A 20,249-nucleotide genomic window follows, 5' to 3' on the forward strand; every position below is an offset into this window, starting at 1 on the left:
AAAAGTGTTAATTATGACTGCTCCAATCCTAGTGTGTCCCCATGGGTGATCTGTCCTGAGCCAGATGAACCAAGCCCTGTGAAAAGGGAGGTTGTTCCATATATCAAGGGAAATGTAATCTATCCTAGATGTGTAGTGACCACATTTGTATGATTAATTGGTTTAGCTAATGCAGGGATGGGCAAGATGCGGCTTGGGGGCTGGACCTGACTCACCTAACACTTTGATCTGGCCTGCGTACTGCATCTGGCTGCTTTCCATTTATATCCTTCTGCCTTGCCATCAAGTAGTTCAGACAGCAGGATCCTATTTAAATGGCTCACCACTCTTGATCACAGCACTACCCCAGCAGGGGCTGGAGCTGCGAGTCCTTTACATAGCCGTAGAAACCCAAGGAGGCTGCAAACAACATGGTAGCAGCAGGGCAAGGAGCAACAAGCCCTTTCCTGTGTTCTTTCTTCAAAACCTCTGGCCTCAGACAACTCTGGGATGAGATTAGTCCTGAGCCCCGCTACTTCCACTCCATGCCCTGTCCCTTCCAGGAGTGGAACCAGCCCGTGACCAGTACCAAAATTCATTACGTGGTCCCCTTGCAAAAATTATTGCCCACTCCTAAACTAGTATCTATGCTAAGGTTGATAAAGCAATGACAACTGCTCCTGTTGCATGTTTAGCATTTTACTCCAGAGGTTGATTTCACACTCTAAACTATTGTCCAAGGGAGACCCTGTACTACACTCATTTATGCTGGGGATTGGGGAGAAGTCAATATTTGGTCTACTGTTTCCTCATTCACACACGAGAAGACTAAAAATGCTTCCGTCATCAAGTTTGAAAGGGTATACTGATATTCTTTCCTCAAAGCTTGCCCATGGAAGAACATTTTAAATGATTTATTTTCAGATTTGGAAAACTTCAAAAATCATTCATTTTTCACTAAAGTGCCATTAACCTTTTTAATATCAGGTCTAATTTTATAGGCTGGATTTGATAATATAGCAGTATTTTGTAATACTTTCTCCTTGTGGAAAAAATAAACGGTAATTGATCGTTTCCCTTTGCAGAACAGGACCTCTCTGATCAACCTTTCTGCTGCCATAGTAAAGATTAGACTGCTTTTGGTGCATCGAGGATCTGGCTGAAAATGTGTTAGTTGAATAATTTCTGCCCATTGTCGTGGTAAATCTGGATTTTTAATCTCTGCTCATTGTCTGATTTTTAAGATTTTCCCTCTGGTCAAATCAAGGTAGAGGACTACCTGTGATATCCAAGCATGACACCATGGTTCAGGTTGAACCTTTCTTGTCCAGGATTCCCTGGTCTGGCAACAGCCTTGGTGTGGCAGGACCACAGATGTTGCTAGACCAGAGAGCTCAGCTGCAGAGGTTGAGAGTGGCTGGGAGTGGAGCCGGTTTAGTTGGAGGCAGCCTGCAGGGGAAGTGACCTAGCGGTAGAGAGCCCTGGGAGCAGCTGCCTTGCCATGCATGAGGCCAGGAAACCCCGGGAACAGCTGCCCCGCCGCCATGCATGGGGCCAGGAAACCCCAGGAGCAGCTCCGCCACTCCCACCATGCATGGGGCCAGGGAACTCCAGGAGTAGCTGGTGCCCCACGTGAGACTGGAGGCAGGATCAGAGCCCCACGAGCTAGCTGTGGGCAACAGACTTAGGCAGGTGAGCTAGAGGAGGTCAGGTCTCCAGGTTCTCCTGGGACAGCTGCCAGGAGGAGAGTCCCGGGAGAGCCCAAATGCCTGCTCTCCCCTGGTCCGGCAAATCTCCTTGTTCAGAACCAATCTGGTACCTAGGGTGGTAAACAAGGGAGGTTCAACTTGTATTAAAGATGAAGGCAGCTGGATGCTACGTTTAGCTCATGGGTAACACTTTGATCGCTACTGATCTAGCACATCCAGCTCGATGGACTTAGAGCCTATTGCTATCTTAATTTTTAAATTATTTGTGACAAAAATAGCAAGAGACCTGGTTTTATTTAGATTTCTTTGCTACAGTCTAGATACCAGACAATCTTAATTTTATATTCCTTTATTTATAAGTCTCACTTTCACTTAGTATCATGTGGCACTTTGGGACCCAAATGATTAAGCAGAACTTATTTTCCTGGAAGTCCATAAAACATCTGCTTGTATGTCCATTTTCTTCTTCTACCATTCCCAGGCACTTTTTCTTTTACTAGCATGTAAAGTTCCTCTACTTCCATTTGTGTCAATGATGTCTTTAGAATGCCAGTGATGAAGATTAGTCTTTTCAAAGAACAATGTAGTGTTGACAGCTTGGCAGTTAATTCTGGTATTGTGTGACCAAGATGTCTTAGGATCCTCATTAGTATATATTCTGGGTTAAGATCAGCTGTACCTCTTTTGGACAGAAATCTGCCTTCATGATATAATCTACATAGAAATCACTCAGAGAGCTCTAAAGAAAAAAAAAACTTTAAAGGAAAAAATACTTTGCTTTTGATGATGGTCTTGTTCGTCAACAGTTCGTCTTCCTCTTCTATCTCAGAGAGAGCTACATCTAACCTTTCACAAAGATGAAGTGATCCCTAGGATCTGTACCCATTTCATCCTTTAAATAGTGCTCCGTTCTAATCTGAATTTGAATTTTCAGCCTTCAGTTAAGTTAGTTTAGGTATTATCTTTTGTAGCATGGTGGTTAAAATTTCCATAGCCCTTAAGTGCTTAACTCGACGAAGCTACAGAAAGAAAAATAGAGTACATATGAAAACATGCTTTATGTAGCATTCAGAACATACAAAACAATCCTTTTGGGGCAGACTTTGCTTATTGCAGACTAATGGAGGTAGTCTGCATCCTGTCATCCTGAAACATTTCATATATTTTTCCAAAGGGATATATTTACAATCTCAAATGTCCAAAAATATTCTGTATTATTTTCTTGTAGTGTACCATGATGGCTTTTATGTTGTGCTCTCTAAATAAATTTAGCCTTAGATTTTTAATCATATGCTTTGCATGTAGAAGAATTTTCTGTATTTCCATCATTGCTGCCTTTGTTGATATTGTGTATTTCTTAGGCTAAACCTGCTATACGCTTGGGCTACGTCTACACTGGCAGCTTCTTGCGCAAGAACAGGTGTTCTTGCGCAAAAACTTGCCTGCTGTCTACACTGCACGCGTATTCTTGTGCAAGTAAATTTACAGTATAATGTTGTAAAACAGGGCTTTTTCCGGAAGAGTTATTCCTCTCCCCACGAGGAATAAGCCCTCTTGTGCAAGAACTCTTCCACAAGAGGGCAGTGTAGACAGGCAACATGAATTCCTTGCGCCTATGGTTAAAATGGCCACCAGAGCTTTCTTGTGCAAGAGAGCATCCTCACTGCTATAGATGTTCTTTCACAAAAGCACGTCAGTGTAGACGCGCTCTTGTGGAAGACTTTTTGTGCAAGAACTCTTTTGCGGAAGAAGCTGCCAGTGTAGATGTAGCCTTGTAGTGGGAGATTGGATGGGTGATTCATCCATCTGTTGATGGGAAGCCCTGCGTGAGGGGTATAGGATAATTGGCATTATTAGCTGAGTTTTAAGGAAAGAAACTAAGGTGAAGAGGGATAGGAGAAAGGAGTGTGAGAAGCTCCTCCATCCAAATAAATTTTAACATGGTGTCTGTGAACTGTGTTATGTTACTATTTTACATTAGGTAGTGCCATCCCAAAGTAGCCCAAAATGCTTTACCATGTTACAGTGATCATAAATCACCCACTGAAAGCAACTGAAATGCAGCCACCTCTGTGGTGGAGAGTGGCACCAGGCCAGTGCAGAACATGCTATGCAACAATAAAAGAGAAAAATTTTGTCTGACATCAGGGTAAAATTCTGGTCTTACAAAAAGCATAATGGAATTTTTAATATTGCGTACAGTAGAATGGGCTTCTGTTTTCAAGGACTTACCAGAAAGATGAACATGCAAAATGAATTATATTAATTCATGTCCCTCATAACTTAAGGATGAAGGGTTGAGTCAGTCTTATCAGGATTTGAACTTGTAGATCCAGTATCCTAGATATTCCAAACCTAATAATTAGACCACTAAGCTACCCTATAGCCCCATCAGGATTTGGGACCAAAAAAAAACCCCACTTATTTTGGAGCTATTTGTCATTTCAAGTTTTCACAATACTTTTCATCTGTGGCAAATTGTACTTGTAGCCCCTGGAGCAGTTTCCAGACTGGTGCCTCATTAACTGAATGACATGTTCACTTGAGTCCTATGCTGGTAAAGCATTTTTTGTTTCCACCTTTAAAATACAGATTTGCAGTAGCAACTCCAATTACAATTAACGGAGTCTTTCTATTCTGAAATCTTATTTCCCACATTCTAGTTTTAACTTTCTCAAAAACAATCTCTTTGTGCTGAAACTTTTTATGCTTTGTGTTAGGCCAATGATGATTTCACTTTTTAAAAATAATCAAGTATAGCAAGCAACAGTTTGTTTCATTAGTTGTTTCACAGGATTGCACAAATGGGAGTAGTCGAGTTATGAATAAAATGGGTAATATTGATCAGATAGTATTCAGTGTTCTCTTTATTGAAGTTCAAAACAGGCAACTATTTAGCCTTAAAAAATAGTCTAGACCGCTGTAAGATGATAGGATACAGTAATTACTCGTTTAACACGTGCCCACTTAACACATTTTCACAATAGCAAGGTTTTTTTGGGGGAACTTTTTTCGAATAACACGACTGTCCCCAAAATAACACGAAAATAATCAAGTGGCGGACTACTTCTCGCGGCATTATAAGTTGGTGAAAACTGGTAATAAACATGAGTGGATGAATACACGTGGTCACAGCGCTCCTCAGCTCACTCACGTGTTTATCTTTGTGTTTTAACAAACAAAATATTGACTTTGCCACCATCACCTGAAACGCAACCCCCACATTTTCCATTATTTTTAATGGGAAAATTGACCCCTGCATAGCACGTTTTCGCTTAGCACGAACATTTTCAGAAACACTTCTATAGTGTTAAATGAGGAATTACTATACTGGGTGAGACGGCCCTTTGGTCTGACCCAATATGGCCATTCTTATGTTCAAATTTGTTAGCATTTGTTATGTAAATACTGATGCATATTATGATACTAGCAGATGTGCCCAGCATTGCTTGGGTCTGTAACTGAAGTAATTGTGTGTTGGGGGGGGGGAGGGTTAATAAATGAAAAATGTACATGCTTTATTTCAATGATTGTATTTTTTTTTAATGAAGGGAAATGAAGGCTGGAATGAGGGTTCAAGATATGGAGAAGCAGGGGTGGGTGGCTTAGGACAGAGGATTGGGAAGTATGGGGGGGCTCAAGGTGCAGAGGACAAGGAAGTTGGGAGGTGCAGAACTCATGGCAGGGGGCTCAAGATGGAGGGCTGGGTGGTGGAGAGGTGGCTGATCAGGACCACCCATGGTGGAGTGAGTGGTACTGCTCTGGCAGCAGCTCCTCTCAGAGGGCCGTAGCAGTGTTCCCTGGCCACTGGCTCCTCCCGAGGGACCGGGGCTGCACTCACTACAAGGTGGCTCCTGCCGGGAAGGGGAATCCGGGCTTGCGTACTTGTCTGGTGGAGGTTGGGGCTCTATGGGCCAGCCCCGGCCTCCAGCTCTGCCCTGCTATCCTGCAGCCTGGGAGAGCGGGGGGAGGGAAGAGGGCAGACCGCGACCTGTGGCTGCCCTGAAGCCTGTCTTGAGGGAACGGCAACCCCTGGCCTGCTACTGCCTCCCCCTCCTGCAGCTGCTCTAGGAGAGCTTTGCTTGAGGCAGTTGTCCCCTGCATCCTGTAGCATGTTGGGGGGTGGCAGAGCTCTGCAGGCTGACCATTATAGCTGGTCTGGGGGGTATAGTGCTTTGGGGGTACCCCTGGTCTCCAGGGTGGGGAGCAGTTTTGGGGTTTGAGGGCTCTTTACCCTGTCTGGTAGCAGGCAAGATGGCAGAGGCCTAACCCTTTTGTCCACTGTCTTCATGCTGCAGCTGCCCCCAATGTCCACTCAGTATCACATCCCTCCTGCCTGTGCACTTCCCTTTTATGTCCCTCTACTCTCTGCCTGCTCCCTTTCCATGTTATGGAAAATAGTCCCCATTCCCAGCGCTTCCCATTTTCCGGTCACAACCAAAGCCTGAGCTTGCTTTAAGTTAGAGTAAGAGGAAGGCACAAACCAAATTTGGTGATCCTAGCTCTTACAGTGTGGGAGTTTTTGAACAAACGGACTCACAGATGTACAGACAGACACACTCTAAGATAGATGTAGTGGGTCCCATTTATGATGTAATGTGCACTGAATACATCTCTTAATATATTATTGAGTACGTGATACTAGCTTACCATTAGAAGGGGAGAGGATGTGTGTTTGTTTTTGACCACCCATCCTTTCAAATTATATTCTGTAGACAGATCCACTGCCACTTGCCTAAAAGCAAGACATTTTTAGGAGAGGTTTGGGGGTCTGAACTTACTGACCAAAATAGATTGGAAAGATGGAGGGAGGAAGATGCTGACATTTTTACCAGGGTTCTGTTCTGTTGGCCTGTGGTGTAGGGGCTTTGTCTTTGATGTCTGCCTCTGATTGGTACGTGCCTGAAAAACTAAATGCCTTGTTGTTCAAAGAATGAAGGAGCAAGTCTATTACCTTTTCTCCCCCACTCCATATCCTGGCTTCTGGGAGGAACCAGGAATCCTCTGTTGCACCCCTCCCCCAGACTGTTTTTTGATTCCTCTTCTTTTATGAAATACCTGCAGTGCTTGTCTCTCTTGCTCCTCAGAACCTTTCCCAGCAGGAGCAGCAAAAAAAATAAAATAAAATAAAATAAAAAAGTTTCTTAGCAGTTTCAGTGCTGTTCATAAAGTTCTGTACATTAGCTTTGGAACTGACCAATGGCATGTTAGTTTAGTTGCTTGGGAAACCTATAAACAAAATAGGCACTGAAAGTGTCATCTCTTAGTAAATTCATGAATTCATTCCTGCATTAATTTACAATACACATATAAAAGTTTAGATTCACAATTATAAGTACTAGAAATTGATGCTGATTATATTTTAGATGAAAGCCCCAAACTTGCCTTGTAGACTTATCAAGTTCTCATGAAAAGAGGATTTTCTCCAAGTCTTTGTTCAATTAGTAGACTTTGGTCTTATATTACACCCAGATATCTATATTGTACAGGCCGTCCTTGCTGTAAGTCCAAGATATGTTCCAAAAAGCTTTTTCCCGCATCTGACTTCCATTTGCTCAATTTTTTTTGCACGTGACTTAAGAGCAGGGAATCGGAGGACTTAACATATCAGTTCCTACAAGCGTCAACAACTTTAGTGCGGAACAGATGTATACCAGGGTGACCAGTTGTATACCAGGGCTACTTATAGTGGGGATGCCCTGTATTGTAATTTGAGAACCCCAGCACTGCTAGAAGTTTGTCTAGTGTTGAAGCTTTGAGAATGAGGAGAAAACTCCTGGAGCTCTGCTAATAATAATGTATAAAATACCGCCACTCCCCAAGTTACGACCACCTCCACTTACGACCATCCGCACTTACGACCAAAATGGTTGTAAATGCGGATCCAAGTTACGAACGGTGATCCGAGTTATGAACACTTCGAGTTACGGACTAAGTGTTGGTCCATAACTTGTTTGTAACTCAGGGAGCGGCTGTAATAATAATACAGCATTACACTTGTACCATTCTGTTTCCTCCTTGATTAAATTCTTCAAGACACTATGCCATCCCCAACTATGAATACTTGGGAGAGAGCTAGTTATTGTTACTGGCCATGACTGGGATTTTGTTTATATTAAATTATCAAATTTAAACTTTAATTCAAAGTGTCTGCATGTTTTTTAAAGTTTCTGTTTAACCGTTGCTGGTTACTTCTAATGAGTTTTTAAATAATTATGAAATATACAAATATTAAAAAGAGATTCCTTTTCTTTGGAGTAGTTTGTTATATTGCAAGTCTGCACTGGTATCTGGCCAAGCAATAAAAGTTTCAGGTAACTTAAAGTGAATCTTCAGCAGACTTTTTAACCCTGAGGCTTTCAGTTTTTGAACTATATCTTGTTCTAGAATGTAAATATAGCTGAGCAAGTTCCCTCTAATTCAGGGCTACTCAACATGCAGCCTGTGGGCCACATGTGGCACATGGCCCATATGTTTGTGGCCCACAGTGCGGTTTGGGTTTACGCAGTGCTCAACACGTGGCCCCTGGGAGGGATCCTTTGAACATGGCCTCCACTGGGAACATGCTCCACAACAGCAAGTCAATATAATGGTCTTCTGTTGATATGCATTATAGTAGTTAAAGTCCTGGACTCTCATTGCTCATTAAAAGTGCTGTTATATGGGTGGAAATCAGGTAAATATTGCATTTTACAGTAAAACTCCATTGGTCCGGCACCATCAGGAACCCGGAAGTGCTCCGGGCAGCCGGACCATTGGAGCTGCTCTGCCCCTGGCTTCTCCGATTCAGCCGCTGCTAAAACTGATCAGTGGCTGAATCGGGGAAGCTGGGGGCAGAGCAGCTGGAGTGCTGCCGGGTAGGTCCCGTAGCACTGCCCCCTTGGAACTGCGGGACCAACCCGGCAGCACCCCAGCTGTCCCCGATTCAGCCGCTGCTTCCTGGTCAGTTTCAGCAGCAGCTGACTTGGGTAAACCTGGGACAGAGCAGCAGGGGTGCTGCCGTGTTGGTCCCCGCAGCACCAAGGTGTGGCACTGCGGGGACCAACCTGGCAGCGCCCCAGCTGCTCTGTCCCAGGCCTCCGACTCAGCTGCTTTTGAAACTGACCAGCGTCTGACTCCAGGAAGCCCGGGGCAGAGCTGCTCTGCTCCAGCTTCCTGGAGTCAGCCGCTGATTAGTATCAGCAGCGGCTGACTTGGGGACGCCGGGGGCAGAGTAGCTGAGGTGCTGCCAGGTTGATCCAGTAGCGCTGCTCCTTGGCGCTGTGGGACCAACTCGGCAGCACCCCAGCTGCTCTGCCCCAGGCGTCCTGATTCAGCCGCTGCTGAAACTCACCAGAGGCTGACTCCAGGAAGCCCGGGGCAGAGCAGCTCTGCCTCAGGCATCCTGGATCAGCCGCTGGTGAGTTTCAGCAGCGGCTGACTTGGGGACACCTGGGGCAGAGAAGCTGGGGTGCTGCCGGGTTGGTCCAGTAGCGCCGAGAAGCAGCACTGCGGGACCAACCCGGCAGCACCCCAGCTTCTCTGCCCCAGGTGTCCCCAAGAGCAGCTGGGGTGCTACCTGGTTGGTCTCGCCGCGCCAAGGGTCGGCGCTACCAGACCAACCAGGCAGCACTCCAACTGCTCTGCTGCAGGCGTCCCCGATTCAGCCGCTACTGAAACTGGCCAGCAGCGACTGAATCAGGGACGCCTGGGGCAGAGCCGGACCATCGGAAGGGGGGGCTATGAGGGGTCTTGGGTGGCATCCCCTCCCCCCACCCCAGACCTCTCATAGCCCCCCCTTCCGATAGTCCAGCATATCTGATAATCCGGCACCCCCTGAGTACTAAAGGTGCCGGATTATCGGAAGTTTACTGTATTAATATCAGCAGAACTGACTTAAATGGGGCCTGCGTGTTGTGTAGTCTTGCCTTAATCTTTGTATTCATGCCCATCAATGTGAAAGAATCCATTTGCATATATATTTGCAGGGCTTGCCAAGCAGCGGCGAGCCCCACTCACCAGCCGCGCGGTTTTGTGTGGTTCTGCGCATGCGCAGATCATTCTGCGCATGCGCAGATCATTCTGCGCATACTCTAATTGCTCTTCTCTGGTTCTTCCGGGTTGTAATCTACTCGCCACAGGCAAGTAGATTACTTTATTTGTCGAGCCCTGTATATTTGCATGTACAGTAAAACTCCGATAGTCCGGCATCAAAATGGCAAGAGCCTAGTGAGTGAGCTTCTGCAAAAAACGAGTTACAAGGCAGCAGCTGAACAAAGCGAAAAAGGTAAAAAAGGGTTTAAAAAACTAAAACATTACAGTATACTGTATACAGTATGTACAATAAAAAGGGTTAAACAGTTTATGTACAGTATATACTGTATACAGTGTGTGTGCATGTGTGTATATGTGTGTGTGTATGTATATATAGATATATTTAAAAAAAAAAACATCTTATAGTACAACCTGATAGTCCAGCATATCCAATAATCTGGCACCACCTACATCCCAAAGGTTCCGGATTATCAGAAGTCTACTGTTTATGCAACCACAATTAAGTTGCGTCTCTCTGCATGTGCTGTGAGTATCACTGTGGCCCCTAAGCTTTCCACAGTTGAGTATCCCTGCCTTAGTTCATGTTTTCCCAATATGAATTTGAGAGCCTGCTAACTAGTACTTGTAGTTTACCAAGACCATAGGTATCAATGAGGGGGAGAAGAGAATCAAAGTAAAAAAAAATAAATGGAAAAAGTTAACTGTAATTTTTTTAGAAGGGAGTCTTTTCCAAATTAGTAAATCTTTCATCCTCTCTCTACATTGCCCCTCTGCACCTCATCTCCCAAAGTAAAAGCATGATAAAGTTGGAAAATCATTATTTTATAATTGAGTGGATTCCCTAAAGTTGACGTATTACAGTACATAACTTATTGTTCACCTTCTTGTTGATTTACATACAACTTTAGATAATGGAGAAATGTAGTTTTGTTCTTTCTTCTTTTGTTGATGAAGCCTTCAGGACGCTCTGACCTTCAAGCCTCTTCCCATGTTATCTGTCTATTTTGTTTGCTTGGATTCTATATCACAATTTACTGCTGCTGCTTGTGCACCAATACTTTAGACCATCCAAAATAACTATCCCTAATAGCCATGCCATTATCTTTAGCAGTCTGGCTGGCTTATAACTGTGATATGCTCCATTAACGCATTATTTTTGCTCACAATAATAGACAGTGAGAAATGTCAGCACATTTATAAGGCCTCCTTTGGAAGATGACTTAAACTATTTTGAGTATTGGTAAATACAAAAGATTAAGAGACTCTAACATTTATTACTTGATCAGAATTCTTTTGACAGTAAAGTGCTGTGTAGTACAAACAAGTATCCAAATGCACAGTGTTTTCATCTAATTTTTTGCACTTTACTTTAAAAAATAGTTATCTTTTGTGCCTATGATATAAAGAGAAACTGCAGTGATATTCATGTGACCTTCCATAAGTATTTTCTAATAAGAATATCTAAATCCCAGAAGAGCAATTATTTATGATCTATACTTATTGCAATTTCAGTATTTCTGTGGAAGGCCCTGGTTCAGACTTCACTCTTTAGAAGCTGCTATTTTGGGAGAAATTGACACACAATAAAACTGAAGGACTCTTGAGCTTCATTTTAGGGAATAGCAAAAGCAGAAGTATTATAAGTTTTACAGTGAATTTCCATGTGTCTTAAGAGAAAACTATTTCTGTGTTTTTGATCAGTACTGTCCAAAATTTTAAAACCAGTAGCTAGTACCCATTGCTTATGACACTGTATCTTGAAATGCATTTACAGTGGCACTGTTTTCCACATTAACCCGAACCACTTTTGATGCTTTCTACTTGTGGGCAGCTGCTACCTGATTGACCCCTTGGGTAGCCATGCACCTGTGGTGCCTTTGTCCTCAAATGTCTGCACTGAAATTATTAATCATCTACATTATACTTTTGGGATGTTAATTGCATGACAGATGCAGATGAGCCTAGATCGCAAAAGGTGGTTCAGGGAAGATGTATGTGCAGAATAGAGCAGAATGAATACATTTAATATACATTTTCATTTAGGGGTTGTGGTCACCATCTAACTGTATGTTGTCAACAATTCCAGATGATGTCTGCAGTTAAGGAAAAAGAACAGTTTCTGTTAAAATGGTGCTACACTTGGATAGGGATTTCAATAAGACACTGAAAAATTATTTGAAAACTGCCTTGATAGTCTCTTCTCTTTCCCACTCCTGGAAATGCAAATTGAGTTTCCAGTGGTGGTGCTGGTAGTTGTTAGTAAATATTTTTCATTTACATAATACCTCATTTTAAGGATGTCAAGGAGCTATACTGAAGTGATTAAAGGGAAATTACTTATGTTGTAATTCTGCTTCTTTGAAAATATATTTTTTCATAATCTCACTCCTTGGTCCCAACTTCTTGATGGAATTTTCCAAGCTCTAAACGGTTGTTTTTAGTTAGTGGTGTGAGGTAAAACTTGAGCATAAATTCTGGTAGTTATGCTGTACCCCAATGCTCATTCACACTTGTAACCTTCCAGTAGATCCTGAAGTGGCAGAAAGAGAACCATTCTGTTTTCCTGGGCGAGTTTTGGCAAAAAATACTTCAACAAAGCACAACAATAACCATCAAGATGTAAGATTTCAACGTTAAATATCTAGCCATAAAGGACATCCCCAAAAATCTCAGGAGGCCAATAATGCAACCGAAGACCAGTGTAGCCCATCTCTAGTCCACCAGAAGTGATGAAGTTATCTGGTTTTGGAGCTTTTATGTTGGTTCTCTGCCACCATGCCTTTGCCCTCTCTTTCCTGGGCCAATGAAACTGGCTTTATTAACAGACTGCTGTTTTCTGTATGCAGTGTTGTTGTCTACATGTTAGTCCCAAGATACTAGAGGGACAGTGTGGGTTAGATAATATTTTTTATTGGGCCAACTTTTGTTGGAGAGAGAAAAGCTTTCAGTCTTGTACAGCTTTTCTTCAATCTATGAAATATACTCTTTACAGGATTGGTTACGAGTGTTGTCTTTGGTGAAAGATCTAAGATACAAATTGACCTCAGGTAAGTTACTGATCTTTTGAGACAGGAAGCAATCTCAGTTTTACATGATCTTTGGTGAATAGCAACAAGCTATCACTTAAGTCCAGCTTTCCTCGGTGGCAAGATAGACTGGAATGTCCAAGGGAATTTTCTGTGACTCTGTGGTAAGACTGTTACAGTGCTTTAGGAGTTCAACTTATAAGTGGATTGGTGAAATCTAATTCTAGAACACATACCTGTTTCAGGTATTCTGCACTGCTTCCTGACAGTCATGAACCACTACAGTTATTATGACAATTGAACACCATAGAAATAGGCAAGACATTTTTTATTCAATTGTTTGATATTACTTTTTTTAAAAGTGCATTGACACTGCTTCTTTCATAAATAAAAAAAATTAAAACAATAATAAAAGTAAATCTGGATTGGGAAGCTTCAGTTCTTTGAAATGATGGATCCATGCATTTACCCTTTTATTCTGCTAAATTGGTTTAAATTGTGAAAAATCTCAGTTTATAACAAAATGTCAGCAAATTGAACTTTAATATGAATGGATTTGGATAATATCAGATGTTGAATGTCACTTAACTTAGTAGGATTGCAGATTTCAGTGGTGCCCAAGTAGAAGAACTGGAATGTCAGCATGATGGTCGCCTAGAAACAGTTTTAATAGGAAAACATTTTGGGGGAAGGGGAGGTAGATGGAGATAGCTTCACATGTGGCAGAAATTCCACTGTCTTTGATGGGTCACTATGAACTTATATCAGTATAATTACATTGCTCAAAGGTGTAAAAATCCCCACCCCTGAGCAAAACAGTTATACCAACCTATACCCTGTCCTCCTTCCTTCCTTTCTCCCCTCCCCCTGTAGATAATGTTATGTAGATGGAAGGGCTTAGATATTTCAAGAGAGTTAAAATTCTCTCCTTTGTGTAATTTACTAGAACAGACTCTCAGTAGTTTCTGTGGACCAATTCTTCCTTTTTCCTCCATATTTTTTGTCTGTCTTTCTCCTGGCCTGCTCTGTAAATGTCTTGTGATGGTTTCAAGCACCCATTATGATAATTTTAATGCAAGAGAAAGATTGCACTGCAGTTAGCTTGCTATTTTTATTACAACAACTGTAACATTTCTGAAACTACTTGCTCAGGCTGTAGCATGTACTGCCAGAACTATTTGTAAGGTGTCCTATCTGCAAATAACAATTATGCTTGGATGATTTTTTTTATTATTTATTAAAGAATATTCAGATACACTAACCTCTGAGTATAAGAATACAGATTAATTTGTACTGTGTTATACTGGTTGGACTGAGAATCAATGCAATTGTGATAATTAATAATGGTTCTTTAACTCACTATGAGCCAAACAAAAGGATTTCCTTAGAGCAGTTATTCTCAAGGAAAAACAGGTGTGTACAGGAGAGGGTTTATGTTAATGTGTATGAATATCCTTCTTTCTTGCTACATACACAATGTGTGTTGCTATAATTTAAGAGGACTCTGTTGTTCAGAGATCTGCAGTAGTACCACACCCATAGTATTACTAATGGATTTTTGTATGAGCATTGTTAAGACCTAGGAGCTTGAGAAAAGGATAAACATTCAGAACTGAGGCTGTACAAAACAATCAGTTTTTATCTCTGCTAGAAGATCTTACATTGAGAAGATCTAAAATATATATTAATTTATACTTCCCAAAAAGGAAGAAAGGGTGTGGTTATGGTTAACATACAGAGTTAGATGTTAGAGGCACAGGTTCTTTACTTTGCCACAGACTTGATATGGGACTTCAGGCAAGACACTTGAACACTGTTTCTGTTTCATCAGTATCTTAGGGTATGTCTACAAAGCAGCGTGTCTACACAGCAAGCCATTACTTCAAAATAATGGTGAGCTGCAGGACTTCTTACTCCATCTCCTGTAACCCTCATTTCTCAAGGAGTAAAGGAAGTCGAAGGAAGAGTGTCCTTCCTTCACTTCCTGCAGTGTATATCGTCCCAAAAGACAAATTAAGGTATTTTGACTTCAGCTATGCAATAAACATAGCTGAAGTTGCGTATCTTAACTCAACTTTGTCCTGTAGTGTAGACATACCCTTACAGAAGTATTGTTACACTAACTTTAATTTTTGTAAAGTGCAGTGAGATACATCACTTTCCATCCAAAGATGTATTAGTAAATTGCAACAAAATGTCTTCCCACTACAGATATTTACATGCTTAAGTTTGGCCCCAATTTTGCAGAAGTTTAAGTACATGTTTAATTTTAAAAATGAGAATCATCCAGTTAATTAATTGGAACTACTCAAGTGCTTACAATTAAGAATGTCCATAAGTCTTTGCAGGACTGGAATATAAAATGGCAGCTAACAGATTTACAGGCTTTTAGAACTTAGAAAAGAAAAAGATTACACTGGGCAATCCTTTAGTTGAGTCTACTAGCCATACATGTTTCTTTCTTGCCATACATAGTGTTCAGAAAGTAAGTGTGAACTTTTGTGCCAGTTCTTAAATACATCAGTGTTCTTTCTAAACAATTGTGTTTGGTATATTAAGTGAAAAACTAGAAGATGGATAATGACGCTGTTGTACATATAAAAGAGCAAAAGCAATCTGTGGCCAAACTGACAAATAGGCATGTGATTAATTGCATTAAAATCAATGGGAATCCTCACCTTGGTAGAGTTACTCATATGTTTTGAAAATAAAGCTGGATAACAAACACCAGGTTTTTTTTTAAAAGGCACATAACGTGTTTGTTAGCCATTCGCAGCAAATCTTTTGAATATATATATTTTTTCCTTTTGGGAAAGAATATATTTAAAGCACACCCTGGATGTAGAGCATTTTTCTTATCCAGTCATTCATTATCAAGCAACAAAATTAAAGTAAATTTAAACATTTTTGATTGTCTGCCCTAGAATAACTAATCAGCTTCCCCTCAAAATCTTTTAGGCCACCAGCTGCAAATAAGAATGAGCTTCCATATTTAATAAATTCTATTAACTATACACACAGCCATGTCACATTATAGGTGACCAGGCTCTAATTAAAAGCATACACCATCTGCTGGTTTGTGGCAGCAGGGTAGCACTCCATAACCACCTTAGTTCCTGAGATTGAAATGTATTATTTATGAGCTCTTACTTACCTCATGGAAGCTGAATTAGGAACTGGATGGCCCCATCTAATGGTATGGTTGTGAAGCTGATTGTTAACCTTTTTTTCCTTAAGAATATTCTCTTGCTGTATTATTGAGTGTGGAGAGATGGTTCATGATCAGATTTTATTTTGGACCTGAAACTTGCATTTCACTTTCATAGGAGATTGAAAAGTAATCCCTGAAAACAAACTATTGGAGTGGTTTTCACTGGCTTTTTCTTCCAAGGCAAAATATTTAAGTTTGAAATAAATACATATATTGGTGTGAGATATTTTAAATGGTGACAATAATCATGCGAATTACAAATACAACTGAAAAAGGATCCTGCATGATATGCTTATAAGAAGCACATGGAATCTCTTTAGGGGAAAAGGCAAGATGCCACATTTATTAAGAATACAGTATCAAAGCAATTAGCATATGCTTCACAAAGACAGCCCCCCCCACACACACACACACAATGGTGCATAGTTACCAGTCTAGCCATAGTAACTGGACAGGTAAAACTGACTGAATGAGGAGTCAGGGTCTTTTAATCATGATTTGAGGCTCCTCTAAGGCTTAGCTTGCGGGATGGAACCCAGAATCCCATGGCAAGAGCTTCCCTTCTTATATATGTAATTTCCCATTTGAGTCTATGGGTATTGCAGTGTCATGCTGCAATCATTCATCCTTAAATAGTTTTAATCTCAGGATTTTCCACATTATTCTTCGATGGTTATTGTCATGTTTCTCATCGTTGTCTCTTGTTTGTCTAAAAGCTTCAGGGAGTAGCCAAGTTAGTCTGTAACAGGAAAAACTTGAAAAACAATAAATTTTTAAGCCTAGTAGCAACTTAAAGACTAACAAAACATGTAGATGGTATCATGAGCTTTCGTGGGCAAAACCTACTTCTTCAGATGATAGGAGTATACTAAGTCCAGATCCAAGAATAAGTAAGGGAAGGAGGGGAGTAGAAAAAAGGGGAGGGGAAGAAGAAAAGAGAGTGCAAATAGTTACAAGAGGCTGTTAAGAATCATTAACAGCTTGGTTGGTTGGTTGTCATTAAAAGGTGGGAGATAGTGTGTGTCCTATATCACAGTTCAGACCATTAGCATAAGAATTAAACTTGTGAATGAAGTTAAGTTCCAATCCTTCTCTGTGTATTTGGTTTGTGGAATTGGTCTGAAACAAAACAGCCACTTGGAGATCCATTAATGAGTGTCCAGGAAGATTAAAGTGTTCTCCAACAGGTTTTTGTGTGTTGCCTTTTTGGATATCTGACTTATGTCCGTTAATTCTTCCCGTAGATATTGTCCAGTTTGGCCAATATACATTGCATTGGGGCATTGCTGGCATATATCACATTAGTGGATGTGCAGTTAAATGAGCCTTTGATTTGATGGTTGATGTCATTGGGTCCAGTGATGAAATCGCTGGTATAGATGTGTGTGCTGATTTGGCACCAGTGCTAATTTCAGGGGTGGGTTCCTGGATGATTATGATGGAGATGTATTGCATGGTAACTGGAAAGAATTTGTTTGAGGTTAGGGGGTTGTATGTAGGTGAGGATTGGCCTTTCCCCCAAGGCCTGTGAGAGTGAGCGATCGTTTTCCAGGATAGGTTGTAGATTGTTGATAATGCGTTGGAGGGGTTTAAGCTGTGGACTGTTGGTCATAACAAATGGAATTCTGTTGTTTTCTCTTCTGGGCCTGTCTTGAAGTAGTTCATGTCTGGGTACTTTTTTGGCTCTGTCAATCTGTTTTGTTTTTTTTGTTTTTTTGTTTTTTTTTGCTTCATTGGGTGGGTATTTCAGTTTTAAGAATGCTATATATAGATCCTGTAGATGTTTGTCTCTGTCTGTGGGATTGGAGCAAGTATGGTTGTACCTTAGGGCTTGGCTGTATACAATAGATTGCGAAATGTGTCTGGGATGGAAGCTAGAGGTATGAAGGTAAGTGTAGTGGTCAGTAGGTTTCTGGTATAGGGTGGTGGAAATTTGTCCATCATTTAATAGTACTGTAGTGTCAAGGAAGTGGATTTCTCATGTGGAGTTACTACTCTTGTGTCTCACTCTTGGGGGGTGTCTGCCTGTCTCCAGAGTTCATCATTTCTGCTAATTTAATTCAGCCTCAGACAGAATGGATGTTTCCTGGTTATCTACAAGGTTCCCACTTCTTCTTGACCATCTGGGCATCTGTGATGGTTTTTCACACTTACACATATCCTCCACTCACACCAAAGATCTACAGAGCATTCCAGATAAGGATCACAGAGTTACTAGAAGACACAACTTAGTTTACAATACAGACATTTTCTAATCATGAGACACAAGGAGAAGTAGAAGCGTAGAGATCTCATAAGCATATCATTACACATCAAACGTATAGTTGTATACTGACACTAAAATACTAAATTTTTGCTAGAAGCATGTACCAAATATCTTTATAAACTGACCTCCAGTAAAAATATCTACTGGTCAATTGGGAGTATCTTTTAATAAAAGTGAAATCCATCCAGTGTTTGTAAAGGGCTTTATTGAAGACTGAACAAAGATTATTTATGGGCTTTTAAATAAGGAGAGAGACTTATAGTCTGTGTTTCTAATGGCCCTTGTGGCCTAAAGCTTTGGACACTTTTTTCTGTATTGCTTTGTGAGGGTGGAGGCCATGTCTTTCTTCCCGCCTGTTAGTGGGAACAAGGGCATTGTTCCTTGATTGGAAAGCACCATGCACATTGAGAAAAAACACCTTTTGAATGGCTGAATCAGCAGCCCTCCTTTGGTGATTTTCAGGCTACAGATTGATGTATGCAATGGTGAGCATTGTGCCTGATGACCCTTGGAATGCCAGGAACAAGAATCAGTGCACTGATTCAAATCACTGTTGAGCTTGATGTGACAAGAAAATGAATGATTGAAATCTCCTTGTGCTCTATAGCACTTGTAACTAGCATTCAGCAGAAGTTGTGTTTTTGTGCTACTTCAGGCCTGTTCTTTGCAGTGCCAAGCAGTAGTGCAATTTACTAGCAGGCAGAGCAATAGCGATTGAACTTCTCTTGTGGGTACTCATATTGTTACAAGGAGACCTTTGGTATTAAAAACAAATAACCAGAGAGCATGTAATAAAACGTTGCAGGTAGTTGTACTTAATGTAGACCAAAAAAAAGCCCTGTTTGGTGAAGAAAATTTAGACAACATGGGGACTTTCTATGTTTCTTTTGATATTGTTAACGATTCTGTTTCCATTAATGAAACCACCATTAGTATGGGTTGAGGAGTAATTCTGCAGTTTATCTGTGATTCCAGTATATCAGTGGTTCCCAACCTTTTTTATGCCAGGGACCAGCAAACCCATTCACAAACTTTTAGCAGACCAGTAACATTTTATTTGCATATTCATTAGGCAGATAATAAGTATGCAGATATGCAAAAACAATGTTACCTGACCGCCTCGTCCCAACTCAGCCCCTTAGTCCCCAGTGCCTAACACCCTTTGACCCCCATACCTACACCCTATGCCCTTTGACCCTTTAACCTCTGCCCCCATAGCTCATTCCAGCACCCTCTTGCCCTATGACCTCCACCATTCCTCACCCAGCATCCCTTTGCCCCCCACATGGACAGGGGGAGCAACCACTGTCAGCACACACTTCTTCCTCCTTCGTGCCCCCTGCCTCCCCAAGCATGTCTTATGCCCCCATGGGTACAGAGGGGAGCATGGAGCCCTTGCTGGGCCACCATTACCGAGGGAGGTGGGAGGAAGGGAGGCACCTTCTCCTGGTGCTGACTCAGCCCTTGTGTGACCTCCAGCAAAAATGGCCATGCTGGCAGGGGGAGCGGCCGTTCGTGGCGCACGTGCCTCCTGCTCCGCCTCCTCCTGCCATGTCTCAGCCACTGTGGCTGCTGGAGCTGAGCCACCATGAACAGCTGGTTTGAGCTCTGGCAACCAGCGAGTCGTGTACTGGCAGCGGTCCACAGACCGGCAGTTGGGAACCGCTACACTATGGTTACGTCTAGACTGGCATGATTTTCCTCAAATGCTTTTAACGGAAAAGTTTTCCATTAAAAGCATTTGCTGAAAAGAGCTTCTAGATTGGCACGGACGCTTTTCCGCAAAAGTACTTTTTGTGGAAAAGTGTCCGTGTCAATCTAGACGCGGTTTTGCTCAAGAAAGCCTCGATAGCCATTTTCGCAATCGGGGCTTTTTTGTGCAAAACAAATCTGAGCTGTCCACACTGGCCCTTTTGCGCAAAAGCTTTTGCGCAAAAGGACTTTTGCCCGAATGGGAGCAGCATAGTATTTCCGCAAGAAGCACTGATTTCTTACATGAGATCGTCAGTGTTCTTGCGGAAATT

The 20,249-nt window shown here is 41.7% G+C and overlaps 1 protein-coding gene across 4 annotated transcripts in view; it reads left to right on the top strand.

Moving 5' to 3' along the window:
- The window catches only part of LYRM4 (LYR motif containing 4), a 171,216-nt gene that overhangs the window by 28,623 nt on the left and 122,344 nt on the right, over positions 1-20,249 (top strand). The gene's annotated exons all lie outside the window — the stretch shown is intronic.

Source organism: Pelodiscus sinensis, chromosome 2, assembly GCF_052426305.1.
Source record: "Pelodiscus sinensis isolate ZL-2025 chromosome 2, ASM5242630v1, whole genome shotgun sequence".
Lineage (NCBI taxonomy): Eukaryota > Metazoa > Chordata > Testudines > Trionychidae > Pelodiscus > Pelodiscus sinensis.